The sequence below is a fragment of the Pan paniscus genome, chromosome 7, assembly GCF_029289425.2.
Source record: "Pan paniscus chromosome 7, NHGRI_mPanPan1-v2.0_pri, whole genome shotgun sequence".
In the NCBI taxonomy this organism is placed as follows: Eukaryota; Metazoa; Chordata; class Mammalia; order Primates; family Hominidae; genus Pan; species Pan paniscus.
The window spans coordinates 147359225-147377115 of NC_073256.2; the positions used below are offsets into that span (position 1 = coordinate 147359225).

A 17891-nucleotide genomic window follows, 5' to 3' on the forward strand; every position below is an offset into this window, starting at 1 on the left:
ATGATGGTTTCCAGCTTCATCCATGTCCCTACAAAGGACATGAACTCATCATTTTTATGGCTGCATAGTATTCCATGGTGTATATATGTGCCCTTTCTTATTTCACATCGTTGACTTTCCGAGGCAGTAAGAGGGCCACCTCTCCAACTTGTCCTCAGTTTTAGAGCACTTCCCCATCTATGAAGGCACAGTTTTCTTCTCCATCTCTTCTACTAGGCTGTGCTCTCCCTGGTGCCCAGCACAGTGTGGGCACCAAGTAGGTGCTCCATAAACACGTGAATATACATATATGTATATACTGTATATGCATGTTTTATACATACAAACATGTTTATTTGTAGCATATAGTTGGCATTCAATAAACGCTTGTTTTATGTAGTCTTAACACACACATGCATATGCATGCTTTATATATCTAGATAAAGTATGTTTCATCTATAATACATAATAGGTGTTCAGTAAATGACTGGTATATATGTAATATGTATAATATTTCATGCTGCTGAGCAAATGAATAGGTAAAGAATAATACGGTGTGTGTGTGTGCATGCATGTGTGTGTGTGCATGCGTGTGTGTGTGTGTGTATATATATATATATTTTTTCTTCCCCAAGACAGGGTTTCACTCTGTCAGGCTAGAGTGTAGTGGCAGGATCACAGCTCCCTGCAGCCTCCAACTGCCAGGCTCAAGCGATCCTCCTGCCTCAGCCTCCCAAGTAGCTGGGACTACAGGTATGTGCCACTACACCTAGCTAATTTCCTTTTTATTTTTTTAGAGACAGCGTCTCACTATGTTGCCCAGGCTTGTCTTGAACTCATAGTCTCAAGCAGTCCTCCCACCTCAGCCTCCCAAGGTGCTAGGATTAGAGTTGCAAGCCACTGTGCCCAGCCAAGACATGGTTTAAAGGTACAACAAGGCCAGCCACGGTGGCTCACACCTATAATCCTAGCACTTTTGAGGGCCAAGGCGAGCGGATCACCTGAGATCAGGATTTCAAGACCAGCCTGGCCAACATGGCAAAAGCCCATCTCTACTAAAAAGACAAAAAATTAGCCAGGTGCAGTGGCAGGCGCCTGTAATCCCAGCTACTCGGGAGGCTGAGGCAGGAGAAACGCTTGAGCCCAGGAGGTGAGGGTTGCAGTGAGCCGAGATCGCACCACTGCACTCCAGCCTGGGCAACAGAGCGAGACTCTGTCTCAGAAAAAAAAAAAAAAAAAAGGTACAACAGGCTGAGGAGTTGAAATGAAAACTCCAGGAGGGCAAATACTGTGTCTTTTGTTCTCCATTGTATCTCTAGGCCCTAACACAGTGCCTGCCTGGCACTAAGTATGTGCTCAATAAATACTGGCTGAATAGACTGGACATTTGAAAGTCTTCTCCAAAACTCATACTGAAACATAATCCCCAATGTGGCTGTATTGAGAGGCAGGGCTTTTATGAGGTGATTGGATCATGAGGACTCTGCCCTCGTGAATGGATTAATCCATTCATGGATTATGGGTTGGTGAGTTAATGGATTAATGGGTTATCATGGGAGGACAACTGGTGGCTGTATAAGAAGAGGAAGAGAGACCTGAGCTACCAATGTAAGCAAGCTTAGCCCCCTCACCATGTGATGCCCTGCACAGCCTTAGGACTCTGCAGAGAGTTCCCACCAGCAAAAAGACTCACCAGACGCAGCCCCTCCACCTGGGACTTCTCAGCCTCCAGAACTGTAAGAAATAAATTTCTGGCCAGGCACGGTGGCTCATGCCCGTAATCCCAGCACTTTGGGAGGCCTGGCTGAGGCATGCAGAGTGCTTAAGCCAAGGAGTTTGAGACCAGCCTGGGCAACATAGTGAGACTCTGTATCTACAAATAATAGAAAAATTGGATAGGTGTGATGATGCATGTCTGTGGTCCCAGCTATTCGGAGGGCTGAGGCAGGAGGATTGCTTGAGCTCAGGCGGTCAAGGCCCTCCAGCCTGGGCAACAGAGTAAGACCCTGCCTCAAAAAATAAAAATAAAAAATAAAACAAAAACATTTTTAAAAAATCTGATACAATCTGAAAATGAATTGGAAGTGGGGAAAATGTCCCCTCAGGACCCTGCCCACTTGTCAGAGCAAGAAATGACCCTACTGCCACCCCCTCTTGGAACAGCGCTCAGAAAGATAACAGAGTTTCAGCCATCATTATTATGAGTTCACTGTTTTTCGCTGCTCTTTAACGAACACTGTGAGGCACTGTGATAAATGCTGGAGACCCTGAGATGAAGGACGCACAGACCCTGTTTTCCAAGAGCCTAAAATCCCTAATCTCCAAGATCAGCCAGTCTTTCCAGAGAAGCATTTAACTCAGACCAATACTTTTGGAAGAGGGCAGAGCTGCAGAGCCCTGATCACCCATTGTTCGTATCTCTACCTTTCTTTGTCATGTATGTGTTTATTATACCTTGCCTCTTTCCAAGAGACAGTTGAGATCGCTAACAAGAAGAAAAGAACCCGTGAGGATTACAAACAGAAGAAAATATGATAGTGGGAACCATGACAAAGCAAATGGCCTGAACCTGTGGGCTGGTGACAGCTGCTGTGACTAAGCGCAAATTTGGCTCTGAGCTTCCTGGCAGCCAGGGAAGAAAGGAATACACGGCAAGAAGGAAGAGCAACCTTTCCTCTCGGGTAGCATAGTGTTTCCTGGCTGCCTTTAAATTCTACAAAACAAAGGTGGGGCCTACTGTGGATGGGCAAGGCTGGAGTCAGCAGGGTAACCATGGTTGCAAGCACCCTCTCATTCATCTTGTTCATTACAGAACTCAACATCTTCCCCACCGGGCACGGTGGCTCACGCCTGTAATCCCAGCACTTTGGGAGGCCAAGGCGGGTGGATCACTTGAGGTCAGGAGTTCGAGACCAGCCTGGCAAACATAGTGAAACCCCCGTGCCTACTGAAAATAAAAAAAATTAGCTAGGTGTGGTGATACGTGCCTGTAATCCCAGCTACTTGGGAGGCTGAGGCAGGAGAATCACTTGAACCCAGGAGGCAGAGGTTGCAGAGAGCCGAGATCACACCACTACACTCCAGCCTGGGTGACAGACTAAGAGTTTGCCTGAAAAAAACAAAAAAAGAACTCTGGCTGAACACAGTGGCTCACACCTGTAATCCCAGCACTTTGGGAGGCCAAGGCAGGCAGATCACTTGAGGTCAGGAGTTCAAGACCGGACTGGACAACACAGGGAAACCCAGTCTCTACTAAAAATACAAAAATTAGTCAGGTGTGGTGGCAGGCACCTGTAGTCCCAGCTACTCGGGAGGCTGAGGCAGGAGAATCGCTGGAACCCAGGAGGCGGAGGTTGCAGTGAGTCAAGTTCATGCCACTGCATTCCAGCTTGGGCGACAGAGTGAAACCCTCTCTCAAAAACAAAAAAAAATTAGCCGGACGTGGTGGTTCACACCAGTAGTCCCAGCTACTTGTGAGGCTGAGGTGGGAGAAGCACTTGAACCCAAGAAGTGGAGGTTGCAGTGAGCTGAGACCGCACCACTGCACTCTAGCCTGGGTGACAAAACCAGACCCTGTCTCAAAAAAAAAAAAAAGGAGTCCTTGTGCCACCACAGCACCTCTGCCTACCTCCCTCAATTCTCCCACCATCTGGACACCATCATCCAGTTGTGTGTCTCTCTCCACCTCTGGACCGTAAGCTCCTTAAAGTCCAGGATTACTGCTTGGTTATATACTGAATTGTGTCCCCCAAAATTCATACACTGAAGTCTTGACCCCTAATGTCAAAGAACGTAACCTTATTTGGATTTAGGATCTTTGCAGATGTAATGAGTTAGCATGTGATCATAGAGGAGTAGGGTGGGGCCTAATAAGGTGATAACCACGTGAAGACACACACACAGGGAGAAGGCCACGTGAACACGAGCAGACGGTGTCACACCTGCAAGCCAAGGTACGCCAAAGACTGCCCCAAAACTCCAGAAGCTGGGGGGGGGGGGGGGTGGCATGGAACAGACTCTCCCACACATCCCCAAGAGGGAACCAACCCTCCCGGCACCTTCGCCTTGGACTGCCAGTCTCCAGAACAGCTCTCAGACAGTAGATGTCTGTTGAGTCCCCAGTTTGTGAGATGTGTAAAGCAGCCCCGGGAAGCTGATACAGGTTTCTTTATCTTTGTATGCCTGTGCTTAGCACAGTGCCTGCCACACAGAAGGTGGGTTCACCTCTATGGAACTGAACCGCAGAAGCCTGGGTGTTCAAGGCACGGCATCAGGCTGGGGGGCCGTCTACCTCCCAGAATGGGAGGCAGGTGCAGAGAGACACCCAAGCTTCCCGTTTCACCATGTCACCAAGGCCCACAGCAGGCACAGGGCGCCTTGCTACAGCCTGGCGGTACACACCAGTCAGGGCTATGGAACATCGACAACAGAAATCAGCTATGACTATTTTATGGAAAAGAGGATTTTGATGAGAAAATATGAGAAACTCTCAGAATCAACAGGCAAAGTGCAGAGCCATGCTCAAAGGACCACGGATACTGTGCAGGGGGAAAATGTGGCCAAGGCCACGTCACAGGACGTCTGCTGCAGACACTGCCACTCCTACTGGGCCTCAACTCTAAACAACCTCTTCCTGCCCCTGCATCTGTACAGTACTCAGCCCAGGGTCAGAGCAGAGGGTGGCAGTGGTCATGTGGCCAAGCTGAGGCCACAGGCTGCGAGAAAGAATGTGTGGTCCACCTCAGCTTCCATACTGGCAGAAGAGGCTCTGCCTCCCTCCAAGACTTACATACTGAGGGTTCCCCCAACCAGGAAGGTGGGTGGAATGTTGAGCACTCCAAAATATAAAAAGTAACCATGAGACCTACCAACCCACAAAGCTGCAGAATTAAGTAAAGGTAGATCCCTGAGTGCCATCACACCATGACTGAGTCCTACAGAGACCTACAGAATGGACTCAGGCTCCCAGGGTGGCGGAAGTGAGGGAGAGGCCTCTGCATGTCTACACAGCCCCAGAGCCAAGTGTGAACAAAGGAAGTGTTTCTTCATCTCTTACCACAGAGAACAAGTGTGAAGCAGAATTTCAAGCATCTGCTATTGCAAAACATCTAAAGTAGTAGCAAAAGGTCATTTCCAGAAACATCCCTCTTCCCCTACCCTAGAAGCCATTCAGCATCAGTTACATTGTGAATAACACTATCTGAAGCTTGTTCATTCATTCAGCAAACTGTCCTAAGACCCAGATGTGCCTGGCCTCATGCTGGGCACTGGAGTTACAAAGATGAATGAGTTGCTATCCCTGACCACAAGCTCAGTAAGCTGGAGGAGAGGAGAACAGAGAAGGCTTCACTGGGGATGGCAACTGTCATGGAGGGTTAGAGGTTAGTGATGTGAATTTGCATTCCAGATGTTTTTTAGCATTTGCTGGGCATCACAGATTTCTAAACACACACACATACACACACACATACTTCCTCCCAGTCAGTTACCTCCTTAGTCAGCCACCAGCCCGAGGACCGTGGTCCAGAGGACTAGGCCTGGATATGCAAACCTAGGTCCTTTTAGGAAGGGCTGCAGGCTACCGGGTAGGCTAAAGATGTCAACATGGTAGATGGCAATCTGCTTCCCTGGGTGGAAGACAAGACACAGAGGCTGACCCCAACATGCCAGTTGGCTGTGCTCTTGGGCAGACCTTAGCTCTTGGTCAGCAGCTGGTCCTCAGGAAACTGGGAGATGAACCCTGTTTTAGGTGCCCCTGCTCTACCCTCCACAATCATAATACCAGCGCTTACCATTTGCACTGCACACTCCAGTTTATAAGACACTTTTACAGGCATCCACTCCTTCATTCATTCATTGAACACCAAGGCACTTTGCTTAGAGCTAAGAATCTAAAGAGTAATTAAACACAGCCGCTAGCCGATTGGTTGCCACTTCCTATGGGAAGCCCTCCTTAACCTCTCAGGCTGGGATCAATGTCCCCCAACCCCCACCTCACACCCCACAGGCCACGGCAGCTCAGACTTCCCTACATCACAAGCTCCCTGTATCAGCACCGGGTCTCCTTCTATCTAAACTTCCTGGTTTAGATGCGAAAGGGACTCATCCACCCCATCCACCACTGCATCCTCTGAGCCTAGTACAGTGCCTGGCACACAGTGAAGCAGAACGGATGTCCTGAGGAAGTGCCAGTGGGAAGACCCAGGAGGACAGAGGGGCCGTGGGGAAACAGAAGCCAAGTGGGAAAGGGCAGGGGAGACTCAAGGTAAGAATCTGGCATTATCATTCCCTACTCATTTGTGGATTAGGACATTTATCTCAGAGAGCTTGGGGGACTTGCCCACAATATTACTGCTAGTAAACTAGCTGGGTCTCTACACTCACTCTCTTCATACCAATTCCAAACCAACTCTCTACATCTCAGACAGCTTTGAGCCCTCCCTCCCCCACAGCCCGCAGAATTCCATCTCTCTTCCTGTGACCAACTTACTGTTTGGGATCTAATGTATTCTGTACCCTCCCTCCGGGGTATTTTTCTAAGATACCCTGAAGATAGAAGCCTGTGATTAAAAGAAAGAAAAGGATTCCTAACGATGGAATGGCAGGAACTCACTTATTCATTAAACAAATATTTACTGAACACCTAGAGTATGTTCTATTCTAAGTGCAAATATACCAGCGTGAACACAGGCAAAAATCACTGCCCTCTAAGATACCATCATGAAATGGTGTTATGAAAAGCCAGTATGCCTTTGTGAAGGAAGGAAGGAAGGAGGGAGGGAGGGAAGGAAGGAAGGAAGGAAGGAAGGAAGGAAGGAAGGAAGGAAGGAAAGGAAGGAAGGAAGGAAGGGGGAGGGAGGAAAGGAGGGAGAGGGAATACCAAGTGATCTATTCAAGATGTCACTTAAGCTGACCCAGGGAACATGGTCTACTGGGGGCGAGGAGACACCACACAATCCTTCACCCCAAGACCACTCTGTTATCTACTGCAGGATACCCTGTCCTCATTCACTGTCCTTTCAATACCCACAGTAGAAGAGAAACAGACAGAATGAGCCTCCTTTTTTGGCCATTGCTGGCTTCCTAATTAAAGTCAAGGATTTGTGTTTATTCAGGGTCTACAAACACAGACCCAAAAAAGTGTTTAAGAGAAATCAGATGAAATGTGGGTAAGGACTAGCTAATAAAATCACGGGAAAATGCTGTGCGTTTTCAGTCATGACTGTGATTAAACAAAACTTGCAGGAGGATGCTCTGAGGGCCAAGGCACATAAATGTGTGCAGGGCCTGAGCTTCCAGGGGAAAATGTAAACCATAACTTCCTGCAGAATTAATTGGTCCCTGGTGGGAGATACGTGCTAAGTTCCTCTGGACAGAGCCAGAGAATCACAATGCAGCTAATGTGGGTTCCCCTCCCCCTCCTGCCACTAGGTTGTCACATAGCCTGTCAAGACTGCATTTTAAAATCCTGTGGATTTGCAGGTTCCTTGGGGACAGCCTTTGGAGGAAGAAACTGTGCCCAAATTACAAGAGGCACCTAAAGAAGCTCAGAAACAGGCCAGGCACAGTGGCTCACGCCTGTAATCACAGCACTTTGGGAGGCCGAGGCGGGCAGATCATGAGGTCAAGAGATCGAGACCATCCTGGCCAACATGGTGAAACCATTTCTAATAAAAATACAAAAATTAGCTGGGCGTGATAGTGCATGCCTGTAGTTCCAGCTACTCAGGGGGCTGAGGCAAGAGAATCGTCTGAACTAGGGAGGCAGAGGTTGCAGTGAGCTGAGATCGCTCCACTGCACTCCAGCCTGGTGACACAGCGAGACTCTGTCTCAAAAAAAAAAAAAAAAAATACAAAAACACCTCAGAAACGGAGGCTGCCCCTTCCAGAGCACTGTCAGCTCATCTCAGGACCTCAGTGTCCACATCTGGCCACTGCACCAGATACTGGCTAAGGTCCCTCCCAATAACAGCTTCTCACACACTAGGTCCTTCCAAGTCGGTACCTGGGTACAGAGGAGGACCCTGTTATGAAATATATGGGGGTCTGGTCTGAATTTGAACATGAGTGGCAAAGATGTTGCGGAACCCTGAGGATTCCACAAGGAAGTGGATGACTTTGCAGAGATCAAAGAGAGCAAAGGAGGGGTAACAGCCAGGGCCAGCCTTAATGAAACCCTAATGAACAAGTTTCCACAATTAAGGACAATAATGGGACAGGAACCAGTGGGGCCCAGAAAACAATCAATGCCTTTGATTAAGCACTGCTGACGAAATTTCCCATTGGTGCTTTAATCTGGCTCCCCGCGGGGGTTGTTGGCTTTGCAATGTCTTAAGGAAACTCATCTCTTTTTTTTTTTTTTAATGAATTCTTGCTCTGTCGTCCAGGGTGGAGTGCAGTGGCATGATCTCAGCTCACTGCAACCTCTGCCTGCCAGCTTCAAGTAATTCTCGTGCCTCAGCCTCCCAAGTAGCTGGGATTACAGGCATGTGCCACCCCACCCGGCTAATTTTTGGATTTTTAGTAGAGACGGGGTTTCGCCATGTTGGCCAAGGTGGTCTCGAACTCCTGACCTCAAGTGAAATATATAAACCCCTTTCTGACTTTTTTCTTCTCCTTCTTTTTTTGAAAATTCAAGACATGGTGCTTGATCAATGCTAAGTAGAACAGAGAGCCAGGAAGCTCATCTTTAATTCAGCGCCGACAATCCTCAGCTCAGCTCAAACTTGGCAAAACACTTTCTTCCCTCGCATCTATTCATAGCCGTCTGTTCCTAGAGTTAACGCTCAATTATTCACCCTAACAGAGGAATTGTCCCATGCTCTGAGAATAACGTGGGGGGGGTGGGATGCAGGAGGGCCAGAGGAGCAGGGACAGAGTAGAAGAGACCCCAGCTGCCGCCAAGTAGGCAGCCACACTCCTCTGAGAGAGCAGCAAGGTGACAACACCCTCCAGGTATGGCCAGTGGGGAGGAGCCGACCTTAGTCACCAGGGCCTGCAACACACCAGGGCCTGCAACAAACATGCTGAACTGCATCCACCAGGCCCGTCTCGGGATCCCTGTCCACAGGGAAGGGAAGGGAGGCTCAGACAAGTGACATGACCCCCCAGGAACACAGAGTGAGCAAATGGCAGGGCTAGTGACACGATGCAGAGGCGAGGCCCACATGCACCACGCACCCAAGGACCAGATGCAATTGACACCCTCAGGTGATGAAAACCTTGGAGCTGCCACAGGCCCCAACTCCTCCCAGAACTAAACCTTTTACCAGAATTGCTTCCTGCCTGGTGGGCACCCCCAACGATTGGCTAAGTTGGATGGAATCTCCCACAAGGTTTTGTGCTTTTGTATTTTTAATATGCTGGAGACAGAGTCTCACTCTGTTGCCCAGGATGGAGTGCAGTGGCACGATCACGGCTCCCTGAAGCCTCGACCTCCCGGTTCATGCAGTCCTCCCACTTCAGCCTCCCGAATAGCTGGGACTACTGATGAGTGCTACCACGCCCAGATAATATTTTTATTTTTTTGTAGAGATGGGGGCTTCCTGATGTTGCCCAGGCTGCTCTGGAACTCTTGGGCTCAAGCGATCCTCCCGCCTCTGCCTCCCAAAGTGTTGGGATTACAGGCATCAGCCACTGCACCCAGCCTCCCATAAGGTTTTGATGAGGATTAAACGAGATGATGTACACCCAGCAGAAACCTCTACTGTTATCGTGTCCCCCTTGTGTTTTAGTCCTTCATTTTCTTCCTCTGACCCTCGAAACTGTAAGGACAAGGAGCATGCATGACTCAGCATGACTCAGCTTGGTGAGCCCAGGGCCCAGCTCAGCAAGTAGCTGAGTTCATTCTTTACTCCTTCAGCCACAGCACCTGACTTACTTATCACTTCCTTTCCCAGGTGCTGAGGAGAAGAGAGCCCAGATGTGAGGACAAGAGAAAGGTGGGGTAAGGGATAGAGATGGGGAAGACAATGAGCAAACCTAGGGTTTTTTCTGGACATTCAATAAATGCCTATTTGAGATGCTAAGACATGTCCCCCTTTTGCATCTAATCACAGAAATACTTATATACACACATCAAAATGATAAATCCTGGGCATGAAATGAATAGTTTTAAAGATGCCAATTTAGGCCAGGCACAGGGGCTCACGTCTGTAATCCCAGCACTTTGGGAGGCTGAGGCTGGCAGATCTCTTGAGGCCAGGAGTTTGAGACCAGCCTGGCCAACATAGTGAAACCCCATCTCTACTAAAAATACAAAAATTGGCCAGCCGTGGTGGCTCAAGCCTACAGTCCCAGCTACTCAGAGGCTGAGGCACTAGGATCACTTAAACCCAAGAGGTTGAGGTTGCAGTGAGCCAAGACTGCACCACTGCACTCCAGCATGGGTGACAGAGCAAGACTCTGTCTCAAAATAAAATAATAAATAAATAAATATGTCAAATTATCAGCCAGGCACAGTGGAGAGAGCCTGTAGTCCCAGCCCTTTGGGAGGCCAAGGTGGGAGGATCCCTGGAGCTCAGGAGTTAGAGGCCATAGTGAGCCATGATTGCAGCTGGACAACAGAGCAAGACCCTGTTTCTAAAAGAAAAAAAAATCTAATAATAAAAAATTGTCCTCCCAAAAAAATAATTGTACACCCAAAGTAGAAAATTAACTCATATAACTCATTCATCAAACATATGTTTGGTACCTACCTATCAGGTACTTTCTATATTGGTGCCTCCCTTTAAAAAAATGGCTGAGGAGCATTGAATCCGAACCCTTCCAAAACACAGGCAAAGATGACAAGTGGGCTGCATCACACACCATAAGAGTCTGTCTGGAAATTTGCAATCCCATAAACGGTTATAGCTCAGCCAGCCGCTGGGGTGCCTTCGTCTGTCTGCTCCGTATGGGCTTCTCAGAGGCAGATCCATCCTTTTCTTCTGCCCCTGCCTCCCACCACAGAGCACAGGAAGAGGGTTCTGAAAAGTGGTCCCTCTCTCCAAGAGAAGTTGGGCGCACCCTCTGCACACTTGCTCCCTGGACGTCCAGGAGGCAGGAGCAGAGAGATTGGTCAGGTGCTTGGAGCCATAAGGTCACTCACCTTCCATTGAGAACACACTGACCACAGCTCCCACCACCTGAACCAAAGTTCATTTCGCTTTGGAAATTACATGAAGCCCCCAAAGAGAAAACACTTGGCAACTGTTCATCGGTGGCTCTCATTCATCTTACCTTTCCCTGAAAATAATTTCTTTTTTTTTTTTCTTTTTTTTGAGACTGAGTCTCACTCTGTCACCCAGGCTGGGGTGCAATGGCACAATCTTGGCTCACTGCAACCTCCGCCTCCTGGGTTCAAGCAATTCTCCTGCCTCAGCCTCACGAGTGGCTGGGACTACACATGCGCCACCACGCCTGGCTAGTTTTTGTATTGTTAGTAGAGGTGGGGTTTCACCATGTTGGCCAGGCTGGTCTCAAACTCCTGACCTCAAGTGATCTGCCCGCCTCGACTTCCAAAAGTGTTGGGATTACAGGTGCAAGCCACCGCACCCGGCCCTGAAAATAATTTCTATAGGACCTGAAGATGGGTACTGGTATGCGGATGTCTCTAGATTCCTTAATCCCATCAGCTGTTTGCCTGGAAGGAATGGTGAGATTCTAGAAAAATCTTGTGACCTCCCTCTGACCCCAGGTTTCCTCATTTATAAAACGGCAACAATAATGTCTTCTGCATAGACCTAGGAGATGTCTATGGTGGCTGTTATATTCAAGAATTGCTAGCTGTCTTTCTTTAATCAGGCCTGTCCGTATTTCACCTCAGGGATGCCTGGGCCTAAGTTTTATTAATTGAACTGTTTTTGTTGTATATCTTTTAGGAAGAGTCATCTAAACTTTGGTTTTCTCTGTTTTCCTGAAAGCAGCAGTATTTTAGGTTTCTTAGAGAAGAAGAAAAGAGGCCAAGCTCAGTGGCTCACATCTGTAATTCCAGCACTTTGGGAAGCCAAGGCAGGAGGACTGTTTCCGCTCAGAAGTTCTAGACTAGCCTGGGTAACATAGGGAGACCCCATCTCTACAAATAATTTAAAAATTAATCAGATGTAGTGGCATGCACCTGTGGTCCCAGCTGCTCGGGAGGCTGAGGCAGGAGGATCACCTCAGCCAGGGAGGTCGAGGCTGCAGTGAGCTGTGATCACACCACAGCACTCCAACCTGGGCAACAGAAGAGAAGAAAAGAAGAGGAGACTCTTAGTGGAGAGGAAAAAAGAAGGGGAGAAGGGAAGGTTTTCTTACAATAAAAGTAACCTAATCACATTAGAAAAAAAACGTGCAAATGAGAGAAAGGGAAAGAATATCTCCATATTCTTATCTCCCTCACACAACCTCTGACACCATTTTGGTCTATTTCCTCAAAGTCTTGTTTCCTATAAATGACAGATGGTTTTCTAAGTCTCCTCACAGCCTCCATGGCCCTAACTTTGAGGGGCCGTGTAATATTCCACCATGTGGCTAAAGCATAACTGATTTAAGTATGTGGTTACTGTCAGACACTTAGATTATTTCCAATTTATTTTGTTACCGTAAAAAGCTGAGCTAGCCAGGTGCGGTGGCCCACGCCTGTAATCCCAACACTTTGGGAAGCCAAGCGAGGAGGGTGGCTTGAGCTCGAATTTGAGACCAGTGTAGGCAACACAGCAAGACTTCATCTCTACTAAAAATTAAAAAATGAGCCAGGTATGGTGGCAGGCACCTGTGGTCCCAGCTTCTGCCTCTAGAGATGGCATTTGCCAATCTATGTGAGTATCTGTAGTTACTCCAGAGGATTCTGAAGAAGCCTATGGAATCAAATTAGGGAACCACTGCTGTTCCCAATTGAATTGAAAACTGAGGTACTTGGGAGGCTGAGGTGGGAGGATTGCTTGAACCCTGGAGGTCAAGGCTGCATCATGATCGTGCCACTACACTCCAGCCTAGTTGACAGAGTGAGACCCTATCTTAACAACAACAACATAAAGCTGAGCTAAAAATCTTTATGCAACATTTTGTCCATATTTTTTACTGTTTTTCTTGGGAAAGATTCCCAAAGTGGGTTCCCTGGGTCAAAGGTTATGAAGATTTTCAAGGCTCTTGACATCAATTGCAATAGTTGCCCAGAAGGGTCACTCGAAGACCTGGTTGGCCACCAGCAAGAAAATGCATGCACCTTCACTGGGGTGACACCTTTCACAGGCATCACAGGGCAGGGTCAGGGACACCTGTTGGGTTTTCTCTGGAGTGAGTTCTTATGGAACATTCTGGTCTCTGCACATTAGCTGCACAATCTCAGGTGCTTTTCAGCTCTGCCCTGCTGAATGAGAGATCCATAATGCATTCGAGAATAAGCTCCAAGGTGGAATCAAATGTTCCCTCCTCACCCAGCAGCTATTTGGGGATGATCAGGGAAAACGAAAGATCAGGTTCCTCTTCTTTTGGTTTTAGGTGTCCAAGGTGTTGGGACAATGATGAGTTTATCTAGGGAGAAGCATTTTCCAACCACATTGATCATGGGGGACAGTGGGGGACGTTCAAAGGTCATACCTCGTTTATTCCTCATTTATTCTGAGACAGGTCCACTCAGGCAGGGCCTCAAAGACTATGGGATCAAATCCAAAGGCCCAGGAGGCCGAAGCCCTTTCACATCAACTCCTGGATGGGGCCTTCAACTGCAGATTTGAGACGTGCAGGAACAATGACAAAGTCAGAAGGGGCCTAATTCTAGGGGCTGCGGTAACCAAAAAGACTCTGCTTTATTTATTTATCTATTTATTTATTTTGGTCTCACCAGGTCAAGAAAGGCTGTCTCCCTCTGTCCACTCTGTCTCTCACAGCAGACAACTCGACATCCAGAAACTCTCTCCAAGGTTATCACACTCAAGCATGAGAGACCCTCGGATAATCACACATACACAGGTAACACCCCCACTGGGTATCAAGACAACTTCGCACATTCCGAAGATGCCCTCAGTGCATCAAACATACAATGGGATTCCTCTGCACCCTCATTTTCTTTTTTATTTTTTGTTTAGAGACAGGGGTCTCCCTATGTTGCCCAGGTTGGTCTCAAACTCCTGGGCTCAATCAATCCTCCCACCTGAGCCTCCTGAGTAGCTGGGACGGCAGGTGTGTGCCACCCAGCCATACCTTCATTTCACTGAGCCAAATTCAGCTATACTCAAAGGGCCAAATGCTTTTCTTTTTCCATTTTAAAAACTTTAAATAATATAAAAGTGTATTTTGCCTATTGTATTTATTTGTATTTGTTTCTACGGGTTTTTTTGTTTTTTTGTTTTTGTTTCTTAGTGTGGGAAAACTAGAAAGCCTGCTGGACAAATTCTAACAGAGCTATAGTACTCTGTTTCCTATTTTTTGTATATTGTGTGTTGTACTTTATCGTATATTGTCTACTGCAGTCTCTTTTATGCATTGACTCACTGATGTTCCTGTACAGCATCACACACACAAAACCAGCGCATGGAAAACCAACCTTCAGGAACAACTCAGGAGATTGTCAGGAATTTTTTTTTTTTTTTTTTTTTGAGATGGAGTCTCGCTTTGTTGCCCAGGCTGGAGTGCAGTGGCACAATCTCGGCTCACTGCAAGCTCTGCCTCCCCGGTTCAAGCGTTTCTCCTGCCACAGCCTCCCGAGTAGCTGGGATTACAGGCACGTGCCACCACACCTGGCTAATTTTTGTATTTTTAGTGTAGAGACAAGGCTTCACCATGTTGGTCAGGCTGTTCTCAAATTCCTGACCTCGTTATCCATCTGCCTCAGGCTCCCAAAGTGCTGGGATTACAGGCATGAGCCACCGTGGCTGGCCAGGAATTTTTTATTTTTTATTTTTTGCCTCCTGTGCTGACTTCTGAACTTCATAGAATTTTTTATTTTTTATTTTTTTGCCTACTGTGCTGACTTCTGAACTTCACCATGAAGATGTGACTCTGTTGAGCAGAGTTTCTTCTCCTTTGGTGCTTTTAGGTCTTGGGGGCACGTGTCTGTCTGTTAGGAACCAGCACAAAATCAGCCCAGCTCGGATCAGAACAGGAAACCAGGACCCAGGCTGGTGGGTGCTAGGGCAGGGCCTTGTGGCTTCACAACCCGCCTCCCAGGGACAGGCTATCTGGTCAAAAGAACTCGCCCTCCTCACTGCTGGGTCCCTTAGCGGGCTTTCACGTGCCTGGCCTGGTCCCTCCTTCTTTAAATGAAGAGTGGCCTAGATGATTGTCACACTCCTGTGTGACACTGGACAACACACATCACCTCTCTGGGCTTCCACTGCCTCTGAACAGTCTTCCACCTTCGACTGGAATCAGAGCCCCAAAAGCGAGATTCTAACAAGAGGTTACATTGTGTGAGATACTGACCTCCTCAGCATCTAGGGTGATGGGGTCCCCGGGTGGGTCACCTCTAGCTGGGAGATGCTTCCTCTTTCACAGCTCCATCTGTGCCTTAAAAATTAAAAGCTGGGAACCTATAATTCCAGCACTTTGGGAGGCTGAGGCAGGAGGATCACTTGAGCTCAAGAGTTCAAGATCAACCTGGGTAACATAGTGAGACCTCATGTCTTAAAAAAAAAAAATGTAAAGGCTGGAAAAGATGGGACTAGGTGATCTCCACTCTCCTTTCCATCTCACACCAGCCACCCCATGCCCAACACCCTCAGAATAGATGACCACGGGCAGATTACCCTTAATAGATATTTCTCTAACCCAGTGACAGGGACTTCTGCATCAGAATCACTTAGAATGCTCATTAAAAATATGACTCCAGACTGGGCGCGGTAGCTCACGCCTGTAATCCCAGCACTTTGGGAGGCCAAGGCAGGCAGATTACTTGAGGTCAGGAGCCTGAGACTCACCTGGCCAACATGGTAAAATCCTGTCTCTATTAAAAGTACAAAAATTAGCTGGGCGTAGTGGTCCACACCTGTGATTCCAGCTACTCGGGAGGCTGAGGTATGAGAATCACTTGAACCCAGGTAGCGGAGGTTGCAGTGAGCCGAGATCACGCCGCTGTACTCCAGCTTGGGTGACAAAGTGACACTCTGTCTCAAAACAAAAAAAGAAGAAAAAGAATCTGGCTTGCCGGGTACAGTGGTGTGCACCTATAGTCCCATCTACTTGGGGGGCTGAAGTGGGAGGATCACTTGAACCCAGGAGAGTGAGTCCAGCTTGAGCAACGTAGCAAGACTCTCATCTCAAAAAATAAAATAAAATATATATTTATTTATTTATTTGGGAGACCGAGGCAGGTGGATCACCTGAGGTCAGGAGTTCGAGATCAGCCTGGCCAACATGGTAAAACCCCGTCTCTACTAAAAACACAAATTATATATATATATATATATCTGGAACCTCCCACCCAGGAAGTGTAAGCACACCCAAGGTATGAGCAGATTAAAGAAATCCTGCAGAAGGGGGAACACGTGCATAGAGTATGCTGGCAAGGTCACATATAGAAAATGGGTCGGGGGACTTGAAAGCAGAGGTATAAATCCTATGTGCACCTTATTTGCTCAAGTCTACATGGACCAGCATCCAAACATTGAAATTTCCTTTCAAATTCAATCCCCCAGAGTGTATGGTCTCAGGACCTTTCTTTCCCCCAAATCTTTTCTAGTGGGGATGCATGTATGCAGACAATGCAAAATGCTACAAATCGCAACACCAAATGCATCAAGAGGTAGATTATTAGTATGAGTCAGTTTCACACTAACTTTACCAAAAACCTCACTGCTCACATTAGCTCAAGTAATCTACTTACAACCACAATTATAAATTCTGAGCTTCCTTGGCTGACGAGTTTGCAGTAGGTGGTTCTTGGCCCTGAGGGCTGCTGAGATGCCCATCTTTATGAGATGCCCACTGAGAAAACCACCGCCCTCTCCCAGCAGGGTCCAGCAGGAGCAGTGTCTGCTCTCGGCTACACAACTCCATTCATAGACTTTTCCAGTTACGTTTGAGGTTCACCCAAAGGAGGTAGTAAAAACAGGAGGTGGGCACATGTTTGAATTCCAGCTCTGCTTTTTATCAGCCTCCAGGTTTTCTCAGTTTCCTCATCTGTAAAACGGGAATAATATTACCTGCCTCACAGAGTTACCATGAAAGTAAGAAATAAAATATTCAAAGTATATGACATGGCCGGGCGCAGTGGCTCACGCCTGTAATCCCAGCACTTTGGGAGGCCGAGGCAGGTGGATCGCCTGAGGTCAGGAGTTCGAGACCAGCCTGCCCAACATGGTGAAACCCTGTCGCTACTAAAAATACAACATTAGCTGGGCGTGGTGGCACAGGCCTATAATCCCAGCTACTTTGGAGGCTAAGGCAAGAGAATTGCTTGAACCTGGGAGACGGAGGTTGCGCTGAGCCGAGATTGCACCATTGCACTCCAGCCTGGGCAACAAGAGCGAAACTCCATCTCCAAAAACAGCAACAACAACAAAGTACAGGACACTTGCTCCATGCTCCATAAAAGAAAGTTAATATTGCCATAAAGGAGACCAAAAAATCACAGAAACCCACGACGTGATCCTGATGGGAGCCCTGTTAAGAGGGGCTTTCAGGCCAGGCATGGTGGCTCACGCCTGTAATCCCAGCACTTTAGGAGGCCGAGGCGGCCAGATCATCTGAGGTCAGGTGTTCAAGACTGGCCTGTCCAACATGGTGAAACTCCATCTCTACTAAAAGTACAAAAATTAGCCAGGTATGGTTGCGGGCGCCTGTAGTCCCAGCTACTCGGGAGGCTGAGGCAGGAGAATTGCTTGAACCCGGGAGGTGGAGGTTGCAGTGAGCCGAGATCGTGCCACTGCACTCCAGCCTGGGTGACAGAGCGAGACTCTGTCTCTAAATAAATAATAAATAGAGGGGCTTTCTGCCAGGTCCATAGCTGCCTG

General features: G+C 47.8%; 1 protein-coding gene and 1 non-coding gene across 11 annotated transcripts in view; both read right to left on the reverse strand.

Annotated features, from left to right (window-relative positions):
- The window catches only part of CYRIB (CYFIP related Rac1 interactor B), a 175980-nt gene that overhangs the window by 149161 nt on the left and 8928 nt on the right, over positions 1-17891 (reverse strand). The window lies entirely within an intron of this gene.
- LOC112440750 (U7 small nuclear RNA) lies at positions 14290-14354 on the reverse strand. The gene has a single exon (XR_003028764.1). It is a non-coding gene; the product is annotated as a U7 small nuclear RNA (small nuclear RNA).